Source organism: Hermetia illucens, chromosome 2, assembly GCF_905115235.1.
Source record: "Hermetia illucens chromosome 2, iHerIll2.2.curated.20191125, whole genome shotgun sequence".
NCBI classification, from domain to species: Eukaryota; Metazoa; Arthropoda; class Insecta; order Diptera; family Stratiomyidae; genus Hermetia; species Hermetia illucens.
In genome coordinates, this window is record NC_051850.1 from 38,630,328 (window position 1) to 38,651,735 (window position 21,408).

The window sequence follows — 21,408 nt, forward strand, 5'->3', positions numbered from 1 at the left end:
CTATCCGGGGTGCAAAAAGATACTCGGATATATAGTTGATGGACCTCGGCACAAAACCGGGATGTTTGAAGTTCCTTACTAAAGCAGGCTAATACCGAACATAGGTTGCTGCGTCGTTGATGATCTGTTTATCCAGAGCTTCTTAGTTTTGTATGTTCCAGAGAAAAATCCTCCGAAGAATTTTTCGCCCCCTACATGAGGATGGTCGATTCCGTAGCCTTCATAATGGCGAAATCTATGAGCGATACCATGACCGTCCGGTTGTAGATGAAATCCGGCTCAACAGGTTACGGTGGGCGAGTCACTTAATCCATATAGATGAAGATGATCCAGCCCGGAAAGTCCATAAGGGCAATATCTATTGTAAAAAAAGAGGACGAGGCAGACCCTGCCTGAGATGAAACGATAGCGTAGGTCAGGACGCCAGACAACTTTTATGGATATCGAATTGGTGGACCTCAGCGCAAAACCGAGGTGTCTGGAGTTTCTTACTAAGGCATGCGTAGACCGGATACCGGTTGATGATGATGATGATGTGAAATTCCTATATTAATTTTTAGTTATTTCCGACAATTTATTGTTAGTTCAGTCTCCTGTACACAATGATGAGAATAATGAGTTACATCCGTTAACTTTAACCTTTTAACTTGACAACCCCCTATTCTTCCACCCACTCCCGCTTTTAGGAACTCTCGTCAATAGAGTCTAGTCTAGAGAAGAAGGCGCCACCGACATCTGATGTAGAAGAACGATCGTATGAGGATGCGCCCTGTAGTAAATCTTTCATCTCTCAATCACAGCATTCGGGTTTGCAAATTACCGGGCGGTTGAGTTGTTGCTTTTTTTTCAAAATTGAATTCGCGCCTATTTTCACAACGTTTTCATTCGTTACAAGTTTCGCTTAACATACGGCCAAATAGTCGGTAGTTTCAAGATAACTCGTTTGTTAGATTTCAATAAATTGAACCTGACGAAGATAGCTTATTCCGGCCTCCAAATTGGTTTTGGTGCGTCGGACAGGGGTACATCAGTATCTCAGCTCCATAGCACTTGACTTCATCCTCTTATCTTCGGGTTACACACCTTTTCTCCAAGGTACAGTGCGCAGATGTCTCTGGAAATGGGGACAGATGCCAGGAAGTGTCCTTCACTGATGGTGGCTTGCGTTGTATTTGAGGCTGTAGATCTCGCAAGAGAGCGTCCCCTAAGTCTTTTAAATATGAGCCCTGTCAGGTAGAGGCTGTGTCGTTTTTTGTATGAATAACAACTCTTTTAGTAACTTTCAACGCTACTGATTTTTTCTTTCTTGGGACGACAAAGAAGCTGATAGGCGGCAAGTATTAGGTTGGAAACAAAGGAATATTGTGAGGTACTGTGGCCGTCCTCAATATTTCGCACTCAGTTAATTTTCTGAACGTAAACACGAAGGAAGGATACAAAATAAATAATTTCTTCTTCCGTGTCGGTTGTTAGTTTTGAATTTGGAAATTGGGAACTACTGGGTTAATACTAACCCAGGTTCGTTCCGGACATCATATATTGCAGTAGAGATGTTCACATTCCGATCATCATAATGTATTGAGGAAAAGAAAATTTCTTTATCGGGAAGAGGAGATTGATCGGTGTGAATGGAGGTACTTAGTATGAAACGAGCACGGCCGAGCTGGTAGGCTCATGTGCGTATTTCGGATGATTCTTTCGATAAGCCTGCTTCATGTTTCATACTCCGATCTAATCTCAATGCATTCTGTAGAAGCTACATGTTGTGTAGATGACATAAACGAGACTGCAATGCCCAAAAGTAGACCCAACAGAAAAAGAATTAACAACTCAGCCGTTTTCCAATTTTCCGCGGTATCTTTATCGATCTGATTTAAGATATTTCTTGGCAACGAAACAGAGAAGGTGTCAAAACGAGTAATGAAGCTCCCACCATCCAAACCACAAATAATATAAAGAAGTCAAATTCGTACCCTGGGTAATTCATGTAGTCTTCAGTTAGGCAGTAGTATAACTTACTTTCTACGACTTATACCTAGTTTCAGAATAGAATAATAGTTAGGTGCATTACATTGTTTTGGACCCAATCTGACCTCCGGAAGTTTTTAACTTGGCTACTAAAAAGCGCAACTTTATTAGCTTTGGTTTTATTGTGGAGAAATATTAGCCACCTCTAAACTGAAACTGATAGACAACAAAAGAAAGAAGGCTTTATAGAGAAAATAAATTGTCCCGGATAATACCAACGCTAGAATGACCTCCTGTTATATCTGGAATGAATCACTTCAATGAGAAGCAATACCTTGTCCTCTCAATTGCCAAGGACAAACAAAAATATTGACAAATGCAAATCCACAGCTTAGTCTGAATATTTTATTTAGATAATTGCGATAATGGGTGTTGTATTATTCTATCTGACGATATTCAAGAAAAGATTATTAGAATCCAGTATCGTGTTCAACTCGTTTATATGGTGTTCAACTTTTTTGACTATTTAACCATAAACAATAGATTCGCCTAATCAGATACAATAGGTCATACATTTATCTCTAGCTTTCCGTTTCAACCTAAACAGTACATTTCTCTGCAATATAAAAACACATATTTTGTCGCCATTACCACCAGTAACTGCTCATAGAGGAAAGTCCTTCTCATGGCATTTCTCTATATATCCACACATGCTGCATGAAAATATTTATCATTATTCCGTGCATATAAAAAAAAAACAAATTAAATTTTGTCACGCGAAAAGAATTGATTTATTCTCATCGGTGATTCCGCTTTATTCCAATTAAGTTACTTTACTCCTTGACTTTTTCTCAGGTTTCGTCCCTCCTATCGTTGCACTTTCTCCAATTTAATTTCGATTAGTACTCATTGGAAAATTTCGCCCTCCACATTTTCCACTAATTTATTTTTTGCACTTTTTATATCCACTTTATTTCACATTGCAATCGCTATCAAAAGCTCATTAGGGATATGGATCCGGATCCAGTTTAAAACCTTTCTGGCGCCGCAATGGGTTACCAGTGCCACATTAACCTTTGCTAACGAACTTTATTCCAGTTGATAGAATTTTCGGCAAATTTGTCAAAGAGGAATTAATCATGGAAAGGCAAACTCAAATTTGAAAGTCATTATGCATCTAATTGATTTTCCGACCACAGAACTCACTCGAAACTTCTGCATTAGGAATTTACTGGTGGAAATTCTAGGGCCAATTAATAGAATTAAACTTTGATACTTCGTTACAATTTTGAAATTATTCCACTAGACACTCTCATTCCATCCGCGTTTTCTGCATTATACTAAATTCACCATGGACTAAATTTTAAAACGATTTTTTTTTTTAATTTCTACTCCACTAGGATAATTTTTAAGCCTATTTTCTGTTTTATGGACAATTTACTTTTATTTTCTAACTCTCCTTAATTTTGTATACACACGCGACACCGAAACAACGTAACTTAACCGATTGGATAACGAGCTGACGACCAACTGTTGAGAATTTCCCACGAAATTTAATTCGATGTGACGAGAAACGGAATTTTCCTTTTCTTGTATTTCCACGTTAAGTTTGTTGTTGCTGCTGATACTAGCGTTGGTTGTTGTTTCAACGTTGTTGATAGTCTTGTACGCAAGCGACAGGTTAAAAGGGAAAACTTCTCGTGAACCATTTAGCACACCACCTGTACATTTTGCTCAATAAAATCCCCAGGAAAATTTTCCCCAGATAAGCTGTTATTTGGCGGAGAAAAGCTTTCACCGAAAATCATCGTTTCAGCGAAATACCAGAGAAATAACATGTCATGGACATCAGACGGGAAATGCATGAGTGAACTTAGACTTGTGAAGTCTATTTGAGGAAATGTTGGGGAGCACAAAAGATCAAACAATAGATACGAACTTTGAACAAAAAATTGATTCCGAAAATCGCTTTCAAATGAACATATTCAATTTCTTTGTCATTTATAATAGTTAGGTAACTCAGGTATTAGGCACCCTTATACCTCTAGTACTATTACCCTAGATGTTTATTTCTTTGGTTACAATTTTCACCAATTTCAATTCCATATTACCAAACAACAGAGGTATCTTTCAAATAGTAGAACGGGTTTGCGTCTAGCTGACTACTTTAAGAGGCATGAAATTGACATTGTGGGAACCACCTAACTTTACTAACAAAAATTCCAGAGCCGTTTCAAGGAATAAGAATAAATGCTTTGTTGAGTCCATCAATTTTCAATGCAATGAGAAGGAAAACATCGTATACAAATTGCGTCCCAAAAAAAGTAGACCAATTTATTTCAGTTTACAGAAATTGCAAGGAAGGGTTGCCTGTGCCTTGTCGAGATTTACCGGAGCTGTATTCTTTTGGGATACGTAGCACATTTTTAGGGATTCACGCGCATGATTTTCATACTAAAAGAGGGACTTTTAACTAATCCGCCTCACCCCTTTCGTGTTGGAGACGTAAAACACGTCCTGGACATCCACACTCTTTTCAAAGTTCCAGCGTGTTTACCCCAAAAGCGAATCTATAAAAACCACTCTCCAGGAGATTATTAGTATGATTCAATAACGTTTGTACTAACGTCATTAAGGAGGTCATCTCGAGTGTCGGATCCGCGGAATCGAAATTTTTTTTTTACATCAATTGTATCTAGATATAGTGTAGAATATATGGGCAAAGTGATTTTTTGATATTCAGAGTCATTCGGAAATTATAGTGTTAAATACGTGATAAGTCGCATGCTAGATTTATGTCGATCGCCGTAATAAAGCGCGTATTTATCGGTCCGAATTACGTTTGAATGACTTCGCTAAAAGGACAAGAATTGAAGCCAAGGCCGTACACAAGTTTCTTCAAGAAAACTAAGGTTTATGGACTAAGTATAGCAGATTATTGGTCAGTTAAGGTTTTATGGCTAAAAATCGCATTCTACTTTTTAAATGCGTTTTTCTCGAAACCGCATGTTCAAAATCGGCTGCCACCATAGCCCAAAATCTATCCAACCAAATTCTTTGAAATTTTTACGACTTATTCAGAACATATTTCTACGGTCCGCAAACTAGGCTAATTGCGATTCATTTAATAGTTTTTTTTTTATTAAAAAAAAAACACAAAAATTCAAGAAAAAAAAGTGTAACACGACACCAAAAATTTAGTTTTTAATATTTTTTAAAAATCCTAGTTTGCGGACTGTAGTTAAGTCTGTACATTAAAATGCCGTTTACCTTTTGTCTCTAAGATGATCAGAGCGCCCTCTAGCGTGGCAGCAGAAAAACACCTTTTTTGGAGATGGGTCTATGTGATCGGGCTGGAAAAATTACTATGCACACTCAAGATATTAATAAATGTATGGTGAAAAATTCGTATTTGTATTTTTCTCCAGTTTTTCACAAAAAATTTCTAAAAAAAGCCAAAAAAACGGCCTTCACACGGGATGACCCCCTTAAAGAAGCCTTAACCAATATGCATACGCATTGGATAATACCCATATTAAGAGTGAAGAGAATCCAGTCTAATCTGGGAGGTACCAATTTACCCAGAGCTATGTTTAACAGTGATGACCGAAAGTCTATGCATATTGGATAGAAACGGGACCAAGATGGTGGCATATGCGGTATATGGTAATATTGGTGAAGGGATGTTTCCCTCCGTTATGAGTGAAATCTTGGAAATAGCGTTGAAAAAGCTGTGCGTATGGGTTGCAAAATGGGGACACGGCAACCAGCAAAATGGAGCTGATGCTATTCACCATCAATCTCGCGGCTAAATGTATAAATTTTGATTCTTTCTTCTAATGTAAAGTAGTAAAGTAAAGTGGTCCTGGATCCTAAGCTAAAATGGAAATTGAACGTAGAAAAAGGTTAGCCTTCTACGACTGCAATAAGACCTGCGTATTTTCCGACCGAGAATGGTTCTCTGAATGTACACGTGGTTCATCCATTCCTAATATATGGTTCTATTACGTGGTGGCAGGCACTGAACAGAAAGGACAGTAGAACTTAATTGGATTCAAAGAGGCGCGTGTGCAGTCCTGACCGGTAGATGCTCTCAATGTACTCCTGCACCTTCTTCTCCCAAACCTACATATTAAATTCGTTGCAGCGTGCAGTAAGGTCAGACTATGGAGTCCGGACGTTGCACAACAAAGCCCTACGGTCATAGTAACATCCTAGGGGAATTATCTCGATAACTCTGAGCATGCCCCCCGGATTATGCCACATACAAGCCGAACTTCACCAGAAGCTTTGCTGTGGATTTCCCGACCAGGCCAGAGTGGAAGACCGGCGGCGTGTTGCAAGGCTATGGCATAGTATTTTTCGTTGACGGATCAAAGTAACAATTTGGTCTACGGAGTCGGTGCGTTTGTCTTCTCGGATACACGCAGTGCATCCTAATCATACGATCTCCAATAATTTGCCAGGGTATTCTAAGCGGAAGTACTGGCGATACGGGAAGCCCATCGACGGCTAAGACATGATACGAGCACCATACGGACTGACAGCCAAGCGGCCATAAAGGCTTTGTATTCAGCAAAGACATCCTCCAGCCAAAAATCGAAACGATCGAGTTTGTAGTTTTTGATTTTTCCACCTGCAATTTATTTTAAGGATCAATATTTCGCATTAAAATATTTTTAATTAGCGCTGGTTAAACAGGCTTGTAGCTTTTTCTTCACAGAAGATGTGATTCATTGGATTGCTTCCAGAGGTTGAACTGATGTTGATAAATTTGTATAGTTAAAAACAAATTTATTTCAGATTCAAAATTTGACAAGAAATTTAAATAATCTATGTACATAGTGGTTGTTTTTTTTTTTAAATGGAGTACGAAATACATGATTTTCGTAGAAATATCTATCCTTTCCCTTCCTCGCTTGCACTCGCGACACTTCTAAAGGCAATTGGTAGCTCATAACGATTGACGCGAATTGGTCCACACTACTTTCACTCCACCAATTTCAGAACTCCATAGCTATAAGTAACAAATATTCATTAGTGCTAGATGCGTCATTGGAGACTATATACCAGCTATGGTTGGTACTGTCATCGAATCCCAGTTTGCATGTTAGTTTTAAATCTTCCCCTTCATCTAAACTTGCAATTCCCAATATACTCTGCCCAGCCAGTTGTAAAGTACCTGCGGAAGCAGAAATATTATTTGCAACAGTATGATGTGGTAATAAAGCATTTTTCTCCAAACGTTATGCGTGAGGCTGGGAAAGCCGTCTTTGTGCAGATCGTTAATTGGGGACCTCGACAATTTATTTATACTTCCTTTCGGACAAATCTAAATCAGTGTATAAAGGTTGTGAGGGTTTGAAGATGACTGCTGAACACCAACTGAAGGCTTTGCAGCCATATATGCAGCAAAGCTCCTTCCCCGGCGTTTCCAGTTAGCGAATCTAAATGAAGTCTTAAGTCTTCTACAAAGTACACCTGGCCCAGGCTACGTGGCATAGCTGGTAGGATCCCTTGACAAATGCACATATCGTAGGATTTAAAGCACGTAACGAAGATGAAATTCCCTGAGATTTTCATCGACTTCGTCCAAGGCAAAATAACGTGCTTATGTTGCAGATTTTCTTTCAAAATTCTTCTCTTCACTTATCTACATTCAATGGCGCACATAGTTTTCTATAAACGATGGATATTCTGTTCTTCTTCCTCTGTTGAAAACAACTACGTCAGTTGTTCGTTCGTTGTGGTACCTCTGCCTGGTAAATGGTATAACCTCGAAAGTTGCATTCAAATGCAAACAATTAAAATATGCAAAAAGCACAAGAGGATGTTTTGGAAATTTTTTTAAAAGCTTCTTCAAAGTTACAACTTTAAAAATGGTAGGACAATTTAGTAACAGGAATATTTTATTTCAAAAATATTTTTATATTTGAAAATATACATCCTCTTCACTATATTCCATATTTGGAGGTGGACTTTTATTTAAAATATGAGGCGGTTCGATAATGATGGCTTTAATAATTGTCTAAGGTCCCATGATCATACCAAATAATAACAAGCTCGTCGAACTACGAGTATATTTCGATTTTCGGTTTTTACCCACTGGACGACCTTCCTCTGGGTTCCTAGTTAAAGGAACACAGAGGGAAATGAGTGAAACTAGAGACTAGAGGGGAAACCCTTAGATACTTCCTTTACGATTACTCAGGCTACGAATACTACATTCTTTGAGGTCGTCAAAGCTGTCTAGTTGCAGGCTGGGAGAGCTGCTTTCATTCGAGAATGCTACGGCTTGACTTATCTTTGTCTTCTTGCTCTCACCACAACAGTCATGGTCTTAGGAGTCTGTGGCATAAAAACGGCGCATCATGCCGGTAATTGGACTCCTTGGAGCGGTCGAATGATAGTAGTAGATAGATAGATAGTAGGCTCCAGTACGAATGCGTGAATAGGTACCCACGATAGAGCACAAAATCTAGGAGATGCCGACTAAGTCAATGATTCTACTAACATACCCTGTCATCACTTTCTCCATGTGATTGCGAGAGTTCTTTCTTAACGAGAAACATCAGACGAGGAAGGATGAAGGCGAGAATACCGCGTCTCAAAACAGGACAAATTGTGCAACTGGTCCTCCAGGTTGAGGTTTGGGTAGCGTTGAGACGTAAAACTAAATGTTACGAAGCCACAAACGGAGCCTCTGGCCAAACAGGTGCTACAACGACGGAACGGCCAACAAAAATAATTTGCTCATTTTCTCACGGAACATGCGCCCCCAGCACAAAAGCTACACAGCTTTCTTCGAGAAGTGCCAATACATCACATTATAATATCCAACCAGGTTTCCCTTCAAATAAGAGTGTACACTGGAGCCATCCATTACAAAGTCCTGTCTAACACGCATTAGGAAATATATGACAGAATAAGCGTAACTAACAGATGTCCTAGCGGCGAAGCATCGACAAATGATCGTCAAAATAACCTGAATAACGTTATCAATGGTATTCACAAGAAACGAACAAATGACTGTTCGAAAATTACTCAAACTAGCAATACAACGGAAGAATGCTGAATTTAAGGCAATCTCAAAGAAGGCGGCGCGCAGAAAGACTTACCACGAATTCTGTCAAACGGAGAAATGACATCACAAAAAGAAAAGCCGTGGAGAACCAACAAGTCGGTGAACTCTAATAGTATAGGGAGCAACTGCAACAGTCGCACAAGTTTTACCAACAAGTCAGTATGTGTATGTGCCACATTAGACGTCAGGAAGGAGACAGGTGTCAGTGGTGCAGGTGTTAAACGATATATGCGCTATCTGAAGACAGTTTGAAACCAGAGGAAACCCTTAAGAAAGCTCAGGACAAAGAATCAGAATCAGTGCCAAGAAAGCGAAGAGCAGCGGGAATCAGCGCGGGGGGGGGGGGGAGACGGAATCGCTTCCAAGAGACCTAAACCCGAACCCAAGGGAGGAGAAATTTCGGAGCGGTCAGGGGTGAAGGCAGAAGCCAGGAAACCCTACAATAGCTATGCTAATGCGTAAAAGAACATTCGACTGGCCATACTGCTGAAAGTCTTCGTGGAGCAAATACTAACTCTTGAGGAACAGGAAATAATTGAAGACCTCATCGTGATGAAGATGTGTGAAGGATGGAATAAAGAGCTGGCGTTGGGGAACTGGCTAAGCACTATAGTCCCTAAACTGTCAGGATGCAAGTGAATGGAAACAAGGTGACGGTCTATCTTCCCAAAACTGCAGCCATTGAGATGAGGAAGGTTCCTCATCACTCAAAACATGGTTCCTCACACGCAGTCATACTGCGATTGAGATGGGAAAGCTTCTACACCTCCTAATCACTCAAAACATGTCCCTTCACATCCAGTCATGGAGAGTTTTTAGAAGCAAGGAAGATGGCAAAGGCAAACTCCTCACGATCGGTTTGGACCACCGATCCCTATAGGAAATTAAACATCGTAACTGCCTCATCAATCACACGTTTGGTAGCACTCCCGTGCACGTGGAGAAACCAAGGAAGGATCCTTCGGAGGACACATCGGCTGGTACGACCGTGACCTAGGTGTTCTAAATCTCAAGTCAGACAGCAAAAAGTAAGTAAGTGTCATGTCGGAGGAGGCCGGAAACGCTCCGACATTGGAAAAGAGATCCAAGCGCTAACAGAGCCGATGGCCACTACTAAAATAGACCAGGTAAACCTACCACTTCCACCATACAAAGTTATTGCAAGGGCATATTCCAAGGATAACATAGGAATAGTTCTGGCTCAAAAATCCCGTGTGTACCGGGGACAGATTAATCGTTACCGCAAAACTCCAATTGGATCAGGGCTTTGAAGTGCGTTAGAGCACTTCATTCAATGTGTAAGCATTGCGCCCGCCCGAGATTATTACCCTGATTTGACTTAGGTACTCATCCATAGCTGAGTCGACTGGTATCTGACATTCAGTAACGATAACAAATCCCTCTGCCACCAGTGAGATTTGAATCGCGACCTTCCGCTACAACAGCCTTGTGCTCTAACCACTCAGATATGCGGACACTTTAATTTGGGATTCCTCTGTGAAAAACCAAGAGCTTGTATCATTATCAAAAGAAACTTCAGATTCATATGTCGTTAAGAGTTTCTAACTAGAGACCTCGTGGCTGTCCGAGCGTCACTGAAAGCCGGGAGAAGAATTTGAGAGGTAGTCGTGGCAGGATACTTCCTAGGAGATGACACTTGGATCCCACCGAAAATTGTTGTTAGACTGGCACATTGCACATAGAGATACGAGATCTTCTAATCTGCAAAGGAGTGGAAAACACCCTGGCCTTCGAGGTGGGGAAAATGTTAGAGAGTAGGCAAATAGAAGTACCGACAGGTATAAACTACTATTATCACCATTAATGTGAAGCATGGTACCTGACGAAATTCTAGGAAAGTTAACAAATACTGGAATACAGGTCCAGGGTTACGCTGACGATATTGTTTTAATCTGTTGGGGCAAGTATGAGAATACCCTGTGTGACAGAATTTAAACCGGATTGCGAATCACTAGTAACTTGCCCAGAAACGCAAGACTGCGCATAGATCCAGCGAAGGCCAATATAGTACCATTCACTAAAAAGCGTAAGCTTGATTACCTGAGAGCCATTAGATAACATGACGTGGAGGTGAAACGAGAAATAGGGATCAAATATTTGGGAATTACACTAAACCAAAACTACTTTGGATATATGTCGGAAAGCCACATAGGTCCAGATGACTTGCAGGCCCATAGCAAGAAGAAAAACGGGGTGCACCCCGAAAATTCTGCGGCGGATATACACTGCAATAGTAAAACCAATGATAACATATTGGGCGGTAATATGAGCAGAAAGAACTGAACCCAGTACAATAGCCAGGAAGTTCCACAAGCTTCAAAGACTGGCTTACTTGGGTATCAGTGGGACAATGAAGACATGTCCAATGGCATCCTTGAAGGTTCTTTTGGGATTGACTTTTCTCCATCTGCATATATAAATTCGGAAACGGAGGGCGATCTTCAGGATAACGGGGAGTACCAGTGAATTGAGAAGCTGCCTACATCGTAGCAAAATTAATATTCTTTCAAGGTGGTACCGGGAATTATTGACATCATGAGATATCATGACAACGAAATTTCTTTTCAACAGGAAATTTGAAACTCTTTGCAGTAACAGGGCAAACTGGAAGAGAGAAGCTGTGACGTATGGCGTAATCCAGCAGCTGATTATTTGGTATACTGAGGAATCCCTCACAACAGCGGAAGCGGGCGCCGCGGTCATTATCCCAAAGAAGATGTAATTGGAACCATTGGAAGTGGATATATGTGCCACAGACGGATGTGTCTCCTTCAACCCCCAAAGGAGCTATAGGGGGCAGAACATTGCTATTCTGACCGACACCCAAACGGCGATCAACGCATTTAGGTCAAAACATCGAATATGCTCGGCTCGCACAATAAGGTCTGGATACTTTGGGTCCCAGTCCATGTTAGGTTGGAAGACAATGAGGCAGCGGATGAACTGGCTAGGAAGAGGCAGGCATACTTTTATACGGGCTATAACCCTTAAGAGGACTGGACGAACCTACCAGGAATGTAGCAGGGCAGGGTGCTTATGGGCGACCCGAATCCAAGCGTACAAAGGACGGTTTAAACTTCACCACTACTGACTAAACCATCACCTGGGCTAGTAAGAGATATCTACGGATACTGTCTGCAGGTTCAATACAAAGTGTGTCGAAAGTGCAAAGTAGATCCAGGCTCCTGGGAGCAAACATAACACCAGATAGCAAGTTGAAATACTTAGAAGTAGGGAATATATTAAAATTCCTGAGGGTTGTAGACTTGCTTCACATATTATAGTTAATTGGTAAAAGGGGCACAAGGGTTCTTTAAGGACACATTGCAACTTTGCTTAACGGAGTGGTATTAATATCTTTTCCAATTCTTCACTGCGACTGTTTAAAAATTAGATTAAAGCAAGCGAATTTAAGCAGCTCTCGTTCTATACCCTGGCGGCCTTCACATTATGCTATTGCCAATAAATAGTAATCTCTTCAAGCACTAGAAAGAATTTAAAATATGAAACCGTCTCGCCATTGCAGACTAAGACAGAATTAACTTCAATAGCAGCAGTTCAAGGAATGAGACAGTCAATTGGTGGTAACAATTTGTAATCAATTTAACCAAGTAGATGTAGATTTCAATCTTGGTAACTATCGGAAAAAAACTAGGATATTTTTAAAGAAATTAAAATGGATAAACATAAAAACAAGAACATCAGTTGTCGGCATAGCGTAGTACCACCGTTAAAAAGTTACGAGAAAATATGATGGTCAACTTATCCACAGTAATGCTAATCTGCTGGTTTAAAATTGCTTCCTCATCCAAATCAATGGAAAACAACTTAAAAGTCACACGAGGCAATGATGGCTTGACATGGTAAATAATGACCTGAAAACCTCTCAACTTTCCTGGACCAAGTTTACGACCCAGAGAACTGTTACATTGGATCCAGACAAGCCGACCCAGCTGCCAAAAGGGACAAATTCTGAAGAGGAATAAGACTACCTTTCGAGAAAAACCCCATGTAACATAAACTAGTCTTCGGGATGAAGAAAGTCATTTGGATTCCTTGTTTATATCCTTTTTCATAGTTTCTACATAATCAACGAATTTTTGGAAGCATACAACAAACAAATAATGAATCGATTTTATTCCATAAATTATGTATGTAAGATGCTGCATACTAAAATGGAGTGCTCATGTGAATATATTACAGAAAGTAACCAATTCCTTAGTCCCATATAGAGGAATAAGAGTGGCGAATATTTGAAGTGGAATCAATTCTTATCCCTTGAAAATTGGGGTGGAGTCCGCCATTATATGATAAATTCAACACAAGAAACAGAATGCCCTCAAAATCTAGGAGCAACATACGCATTACAAATCCTTATAAGAAGCAGAAACCTAAATTTAAAATCAATTATATAAATTAATAACATTTCTGGGCCTTAAATCATATTAAGATACCAATCTCAGGTAAATTTATGTCATGCCATCAATTACAAAAGTTAATAGATTTGGAATATCTAAATGTGTGAGTACCGTTTCTAGGAACAATGAAATGGGGCTTGATTACAAATGCGGATAATACGGAGATTAATCAGATGGCATTTGCAAGTCTGAATATCCGTTGAAAGGTTTTTTGCTGGAAATGCTAAAGCCGGATTATTCTTTTTGCAATGAGAGCATATTTAATTGACCTGATTCGGCCCGGCAATCATCATTACATTGAAGATAATTCAAATAAAATAGCTGAGAATGTTCCAGTTAGAAGGATATGGTACATGTAATTCCATCTTCCCTTCTTTCTGGATAATCAGCTTGTAATAAGTGCACAGCTAATGAATTTTTAATAAACTTTGGAAGAGGGAGCAGCTGCCAATTCGACATGATGTAAAGAAAGTTTCCATCACCTCTCCTGGTGTCAAATGGAGCTCATAATTTTGCTATAGCAGACTTGGTAATGTATGCACAAATTTAAAGATGAATGAGCACGTTTTCATCAGAAAGTCAACTAGATATTGTACAAAGTCGCAAGGGGGTTCAGCTTTAAAGTGATAAGTTCTAAATGGAACCCAGAATATAAATGTTTGGAAGTCAAGGGAAAAACTATTTCTTTCATATGTAGATACAACATGCAACAAAAAACAACAATATCAACATTTTCTCGTCGAGGTTCGAATATGAGTGCAGCTCATCTCAAAGTGGACATATCTGAGCCGGGGGTGAATATTATACGGAGAAACTCGGGACGAAAATGAGGTCGGCCCCTATTATCCGTTTTTGAATCTATTCTATTCCGGGCCACCGGGAAAACTCCGGGCTTGGAAAGACTGTATCGTATTACTGTTGCGCTCATTGCGCTTCAATTTGCTTTCGATATCAGCATCTCCTCCACGAAATCCACGAAAATCCGATAACTACGTTGAGGGTATCGTTTAACCTTCCTTTTTTCATTCGTGGATCTCGGACAATGGAACATAACATGCTACGAGTCCTCGAGTGAAGCGGTGCATTCAGGAGAGTCTGGGAACTCATCCAATTCGAAGCGATGTAAGTACTCCCTGTATCCACGGTGTCCGTTCGATCCATCTCCCAATACACGGGGTCAATGTATGGGTCTAGCGGCCTTTCTCGGAATTATCCCACCGTTGCTGCCATCTCCTGTACAGCTCCTTCCTAGTAGCTTTTCAGAAGCCCACAATCAACTCGTCCGGATTCACCTTCCTTCTTCGGTGAAGACAGTATGCCTCATTCGTTACAAAATCCAAGGGAATCATCTCCAAATGACACACACTGCTTTACTGGATACTGCCCTATATGCACTGCAGACCCTCAGCGCGATTGACCGGTATGCCAAATTTTTCCCTTCGCGGGTTGACTGTTTTATCCAGTGCGCACGCCCAGACAGGAGTCACGTATAACAGAACGGATTTCACCACCCCTGCAATGAGCAGCCGTATAGATACCCGGCTGGATATGAGTTAGCCTTTAGTGCCTTTTGGCGCACCGATGCCAGATGTCCTTTGAAGCTCAACATGGCATCGATAATTACTCCCAGATATTTGATAATCGATCTTGAAACGACCACGTGATTGCCAAACCCAAACATAGGCAGTATTGCTTTTTTCTGCGATTGGTAATAATGACCGTCTCCGTCTTATCTTCCGCCAGGTCCAGTTTCACCATTGGGAGCCATGCTTTGATGGCATGAATGGTTTCACATCAATACAGTTTCACGTCTTGGGGGTGTTTCGCAACTACTACCACCGCCAGGTAGTCTGGAAAATATATTACCTCCTTTGGCAAGCGAAGGCCGAGCACTTTGTTATATATTATGTTCCACAGCAGAGGCCCTAGTACGAAACCTTGGGGAGCACCTGCTGTCACAACATATTCCTTCGGTCCGTCGAACGTCTCGTACCAAAGACTCTCTAAGAGATAATTCTCCGCTACCCAAGCCAAGTAACCAAGGAGACCCAGTTAAGTCAGGGTGTCCTTAATCCAACCCAAATTGGCTGAATTTACGGCATTCTTGACATGCAGCGTCACCATCGCGCAGCACTTACCGGCGGCCAACGCCTCCCGACCCTACCGTTTGCCTGGACCGTGCTCTGCGAAACCCATACTGGCGGTCCGATAGGTCATCCGCTACATCGACGAAGGGAGGCAGCCTGTTGTATATGATATCCTCTCCAACATGTTCCCCGTAATGTCTAAAAGACAGATAAGGCGATAGGTCTACTTCAAAGATCGCGATATTTTTTCTCCGAGTGGCTATGTTCTGGCCTCCCTTTTGTCCTTGGCAAAGGCAGACAGGATGCTCTCAACAGCACAATTTCTTGGTTTCATTCGTAGTTTGGTTTTCTATTGCAGTAGAATTTCAATCGCGGCATTGTAGAGCCGCATACCTCGGTTACCCGCTGACTTACCCGCTAGCTCAGTTTTTCAAGCGCCGTTCCCTTTGGGTTATGACCCCCTTCTAATGCCGCTAGGAAAGTTTCTTCTACGAAAGCTCTAGTGGACCAGCCAGCTATCCTGGTTTTGAAGCTTCTGTTGCTTTCTCAACCGTCGCCTCGCCCCTCCTAATGTCGGGAAAGATGGCCTGGTGGTCACTGTGGGTGTAGTGTTCACCCTCCTATCCCTCTCACGAACGAGGCACTGAGGTAAGTCAGATCGACGATGAAGCGTAGTCCTCTGCCTCGGAAGGTGGGCACGCATCCATTGGCTAGTACGATATCTAGCTTTACGAAGGTTTCAAACAGGATTTGGCCCTTGGTGTTCGTCACTGGACTTCCCCACTCTAAGGTCCACGCGGCAATGATTTTGGGGCTACGATCTCAAGCGTCCAACAACAAGCCGTCTAGCATCCGTTCATATTGCGCTAATGTTGGACTAGAAGGAGCATAGTAGCTGTAGATATGGATGCTGTTGAATTTTGCCTTTCCAAAACCGGTTCCCGGAAATGCCATAGTTTTTGAATGGTTTGCCGTCCGGATGCCCATACCGCCGCGTTTCACGATGAGCCTTTCACCTATGTAGCATTACCATAATTTCAGTAAGGTTCACATATTACCGCCATGTCCACATTCGACTCTCGAATGGTTGGTGACGGCAAGTCTTGAGCTGCCCCACACTGGTTGAGGTTAATTTGTATCAACCTCATTTAGCAATACGATTTAGCTCCCTCTTATATACCGGGCACCTCCCTTTTTCCCTTTGCAGAACATGCATCGCGGATCCCCAGTGCAGTATTTGATTAGATGACCCTAACCTCCTACTATAAACTATTATAGATTTCATAAAACTGAAACAGTTTTAAAATGGTATAAGGTTTTCAGTTGGTATTGGTACGTGGTGGTTCCATACTGATCAATAAAATTAGGTAAAACATTTAAAAGACCAAGTGAGTTTTCAAAAGCTACAAACACAGCAGTTGTGCGTCTCAGTGCTAGCAAAACAAGTCAGAACTTTTTCATGAAATTTGGTAACAATCGATTCAGTCGTCTTCGAGTAATTAGGTCTGAGAGAGAGGTAATCGTAAAGACAGACGGACAGATGCTAACGTTGTTAAAGAATGGTTGGAGACAAATTCTTTGAAACTAGTCGACCAAAAAATTACGGAGAGAGAAGGAAGTTCTTAAAGTAAAGTCAATCAAAAAGGATACTACTGTCTAAAAATGTTACCTCCATATTGTTGTATGCGGCACCTCTCTCGGCTAAAAGTAGTGAATAATGCCATCAGCAGCATTTAAAACCAACTGATGGAGACACAACGGAGAAGAATCAACGCACTAAGGAAGGGATAATCCCAAAAGTAGAGAGACATAACTATACTGAATTGTTCCTAATAAAGTTTTGTTTTAAATAAAATAATAGAAAACCTTAAAAAGGGAGAAGAACTTTTGCAGATTTTGGCAATTTGGTGGTGGATGCAAATATTGTGCTCTATGCCGTCACAAGGATAGTAACTAAAATAATCCTGGACCGCATCAAAGACCATCTCGAAAGCTTGTTTGGCAGGGAACAGGATCCTCCTGCATTCACCACATCAGACTCTACGGAGCATCTTGGAACAGTGCGCGGCGTTTACATCTTCGCTGTACCTGTTCTTCATCGATTTTACGAAATCTTCTGATAGCATGAACAGAGAGGGTATTTGGAGTGCTCTATGTAGGAAAGGCATTCCTAAGAAACTAATCGTTACTATCAGAGCGCAATATGATGGCACAAAATGTCACGTCTTGCACCGAAGTGAAAACTTGGAGGATTTTGAAGTCCAAAATGGAGTCGCCAGGGTTGTATTCTGTCAGCGATATTATTTGTTTTTGTTAGCTGTGACGTTCTTCATGCTGTCCGGAAGACGTAGAGGAATTCAATGGATTATGACATCTTTCATCAAGTACCTTGACTACGTTGATGACTTTTGTTATCTCACCGTATCACGGCCAAAAGACTCTGGATTTGAAAAGAGGGCAAGTCGAGTTGGACTGAAGATAAACACCAACAAAACCAAGACCTTCAGCCTGACGAGTCATTGCACTCTCCCTATCTGCATTAATGGGTAGCGCATCGAAAGAATCAAAAACTTTGTATATCTAAAAAGCGCTAGATCCCCTTGCGCTGCTTTATGTAAAATTTGGAAATACATTTATTCCAACACGAAGATCAAGTTGAGAATATTCAGGTAATCAGCCTTGAAGCATAGGGCGAGAGCAAATTAAACTCAAAAAACCGCAGTAGAGGGTTAGATATCCAAGAAACTCGGTAAGCAAAAGTCCGAAGAAATACTGCTGCAAGAGATCATGCCCATTTGAAAACGCGAGAAAAAAAGTTTCGCAGGCCGTTGAGAAGATACAGAAAGCATATGACGCTTCCATTCCACGCCGTACTGTACTAAAAAACCAATACCCAATTTCTGGTAGAATTCGAAAATTAAAGAATACTGCAAAGTTTACCTTAAAGCCAGGAGACACAGTCAATGTGGTGAGAACCCACGTGAGTCCAAAGAATTGCACAATCGATATAGAAAGCCGAGAAAAGAACAGCAAGTAGCCATTTCGAGTAGTAAAACTTTACGCTTCAGGAGGTTCAAGGAAGCGGATTCTGACCCATGGGGTGGTGTGTACACAGACCCCAAAAATCTGAAGTGATTCGAACTTACTCGAGAAAACATAAAAAAGTCTCGAAGGTCGCGAATCGCCAGGTTTACATGGCATTCCGAATAAAGTTCCGTTAATGACCGTCAAGAGAGTTCCAAATTGGTTCACTTAAACGTTTTCGGCGTGCTGCAAAGAAGCACAAAAGTCGAAGCAATAGAAGCTACTGCTAATTCCGAGGCCAAGTAAGCCTTTTGGCGATTCTTCGTCTTCTAGGCGTGCATGCCTATTAAACGGCATCAGTAAATTTTTTGAACTGGTTATGTACATTAGGTGAGGAAAATTGCGGTGGCATAAATGGTAGCTAATGTGAAGAATACCTTTAATTCAGATGGAGCAATCGATGCTTTAAGTAAATTAGAGACTCTCAAGTGTCTTGTGGGCCTCGTCAGGAATCCCCCTCCGGGAGAAGCTACTGTGCTACTACCCTGACCATGGACCTAAATCTTATCGAGCAACCTGTAGAGTTCCACAAGGATCGGTTCTCGATCCACTTCTGTGGGTAATAATGTTCGTCGTTGACATTACAGCTCGCCAGTGTGTTGTTTATTGACTTTGCAAATGATAATCGGAGTTAACATTCTGGCACGCAATTTGCGAAGTAGTTCTAATCCCAAAACAAAGAAAGGAAACATCAATAAAGGGAAAGATTCAGGAGAAGAGAAAAACTGACACATGTAACTCTCTGGGGGTCATGATGGACCAAAAATTAAACTCCAAGCCACATCTTGAAAGTTTAGCAACTCAGGCATCCAAAGTTATTACATTATTGGAATGTAGGCGATTCATCACAAATCGGACGGCTCTTTATCTCCAGAGCAGTCACTTCAATTTCGCATTATGCAGCTCCTGTCTTGGATTCGGCAATAGAGTATAAAGCGTCCTTGCTGTACAAAACCAGACGAAGCAGCATGTGTAATAGCAGGAATTGGTACGTATGGAAGCAATACTCGGGTGCCAGAAGAGATGGAACGATTCGCTTAAAGAGCTCAAGACTCACAGAATTATCTCAGATGTCTCTTGGTGGATTAAACAAAGCCATGGAGAAGTTAGCTACGACTTACAGGTTAGCTTACGAGGGGCTTGGCTGCTCCCATATTTCTAGATATGCGATGTGATTCCGGAGGATATGAAGTGTATTATTTTCTCCTGCCCGTGATTCGTCGCACACAAGGCCGAGGTACTATTTGTCGCCGGTGCACAGTAGTCGCCTGAGAATATCGTGGACCACATGCTCGCCTCTGAAACATCTTGAAGGGCGGTGAAAAAACTAATGAATGCAATCCACTGTTTGCTGAGGAAGGAGGAGCTTCAGCGGAAGGTGATAATTAATAATACAAGCCGCAGTTCGTAATTGATCTTGCCCCGCAATATAATACCGAAATGGCAATCGCATGGGGTAAGCGAAGGAGAAAGATGTGATTTTAATGAGTGGAAATCACACATAGCGTAAGTGTGCTAGATACCCTTTTGAATAATGAATAATATATGTAGAAAGTTTCATTAATGTATCTCTCTTTTTCCAATTAAAAAAAAAATAGAAAACTTTTCGGTGTTTCAGGTCTCCTGGAGTTTCATTACTTCCGAAAGCGTAAAAATGTTCGTAACCCGAACCAACGATTTCCCTTAGAACTTTGGGGGAAGAAACGTCTTACCCTCATAATTGTTGATGGATTTCGTTTGATTTTTATTTTATTTATTTTAGTTTATGCATTTATGATTTTATTCTTTTTTATTATTTTTATTTAAATTTAGCCATTATCGTTTTCATAATGCACTACATCAAATGACATGTCTAATGTTTCACATGAGAATTTATATTTCTGAGCCTGACTAGCACAGACCCATGTATGGGCGTGTCGACGGAACACTTTCGTAGGAATTCCATCAAAACTAGTGTTACCCCCTACTTTACTGTTCTGTTCTTTAGGCGAGGGGTTATGTAAATTTCTGAACTATAGAAATTATTACTAATTTTAATTCAAGCAGGAAGCTGAGCTACATTTTGGGGCCCCGATTGTAAATAAGTGCATCATCGCAACGTTAAAACCACCTTCGCGGTTTAGTCCAAAATCTACATATACAGTCGTCTCAACACCAACGTCAAGTTAAGACCGTTCCGTGGAAATATCCTTTCTGTGTTACTATTTGGAAGCAGCACATGGAAAGTGATTTTAACTGTTACTCGAAAGTTCCAACGCTTGGTCAATATTTGTCCTCGTTGTGTATTCTGATCTGATGCAATTCCGAATGAAAAACTTCGTCAAGGTACGAACCAGATTCCCATGGACGTGTTGACCAGAAAGCGACAACTTCATTGCTGTCTACGTCATACAATGGAATCAAAGAACCCGAAGATGATTGATGAAAAGGTCCATCAGGAGTACATGGTTGATAATCAAAGATAAGGTCTGCAAGGTTCTCGGAAAGTCCTGGAGGGGACCGAAAAACGGTAGCGTGTAGGTGTGCTATACCCCATTTAGGAGTGAATAGCAACCATTATTAACTGCCATTGGCTTTTTTATTCCTAACGATTAACTGTTAATTATGTTTACTAAAAATAGATGGCTTGCGGTTTGGTCCAGGGCAAAGGCTACTCATCAGACGTTGCCTCATCTATGCTCACCGAAGAGGTTACTAGTTCTTGGTTGCTAGAATTCATAAACTCGACATGAGTATGATTTATATT

General features: G+C 41.0%; 1 protein-coding gene across 3 annotated transcripts in view; it reads right to left on the reverse strand.

Moving 5' to 3' along the window:
• Window positions 1-21,408, reverse strand: part of LOC119648386 (potassium voltage-gated channel subfamily KQT member 1-like) — a 592,778-nt gene that overhangs the window by 300,059 nt on the left and 271,311 nt on the right. For 2 of the 3 annotated variants that reach the window (XM_038050124.1, XM_038050123.1), the window contains exon 1: window positions 3,410-3,487. The exons of the other annotated variant lie outside the window; for it this stretch is intronic. The gene's annotated coding sequence lies outside the window, so the exon portion shown is untranslated. Of the gene's footprint in view, window positions 1-3,409; window positions 3,488-21,408 lie in introns of those variants that run through there. 3 annotated transcript variants of the gene reach the window in all.